Source organism: Frankliniella occidentalis, unplaced genomic scaffold, assembly GCF_000697945.3.
Source record: "Frankliniella occidentalis isolate FOCC.00 unplaced genomic scaffold, Focc_3.1 Scaffold59, whole genome shotgun sequence".
Lineage (NCBI taxonomy): Eukaryota > Metazoa > Arthropoda > Insecta > Thysanoptera > Thripidae > Frankliniella > Frankliniella occidentalis.
This window is the reverse complement of record NW_026267189.1, coordinates 612,822-613,394: the sequence shown is the minus strand read 5'-3', so window position 1 is coordinate 613,394 and position 573 is coordinate 612,822. Positions and strand designations below refer to the sequence as shown.

Below are 573 nucleotides of genomic sequence, written 5' to 3'. Positions count from 1 at the left end.
AGTCAGTCAGTCAGTCAGTCAGTCAGTCAGTCAGTCAGTCAGTCAGTCAGTCAGTCAGTCAGTCAGTCAGTCAGTCAGTCAGTCAGTCAGTCTTTGTTACTTTCTTTCTACGGTAGAAATTCTACCTTCCAAATATGAAATGTCTAGGGGTTTTCGAAATTAAAATTGCATTTTCCGAAATTTGTTTGTTGTGTTGTTTGAAAGTTTTCAAAGTTTTTCTATTAAACCAATTTTCGGTGAATTTTATAAATTTCTCATTGGGTTTTCAAAAAGGAGGGTTCTGAATTTTGGATTTACAAATTCTCCGAACCTCCCTATCAAAACAGGCTTGGAGGACCTTGCCAAATGGAATTGAGGTTGAATCCCGCGTTGGCGCAGTGCGTGAACAACACCCGCCCGCCTGTCTGCGCCGCCCTGTGTGTGTTGCACCATGGTGTGTGCGTTACATGCGTGCGTCGCCGCTCGCGCTCGGCGGGGAATTTCGTGAAGCTAGCTTGGCCAAAGTTGGCAGACGTTCAACCGCACGCCTTGCGCGCTTTCGGCGAGGACTTGCCTTCCCTGCGGCGTTCCCCT

General features: G+C 47.3%; 1 protein-coding gene and 1 long non-coding RNA gene across 2 annotated transcripts in view; one reads left to right on the top strand and one right to left on the bottom strand.

Moving 5' to 3' along the window:
- LOC113216761 (uncharacterized) overlaps positions 1–573 on the top strand; it is a 33,063-nt gene that overhangs the window by 29,989 nt on the left and 2,501 nt on the right. The window lies entirely within an intron of this gene.
- The window catches only part of LOC127749494 (uncharacterized), a 9,215-nt gene that overhangs the window by 7,643 nt on the left and 999 nt on the right, over positions 1–573 (bottom strand). The window lies entirely within an intron of this gene.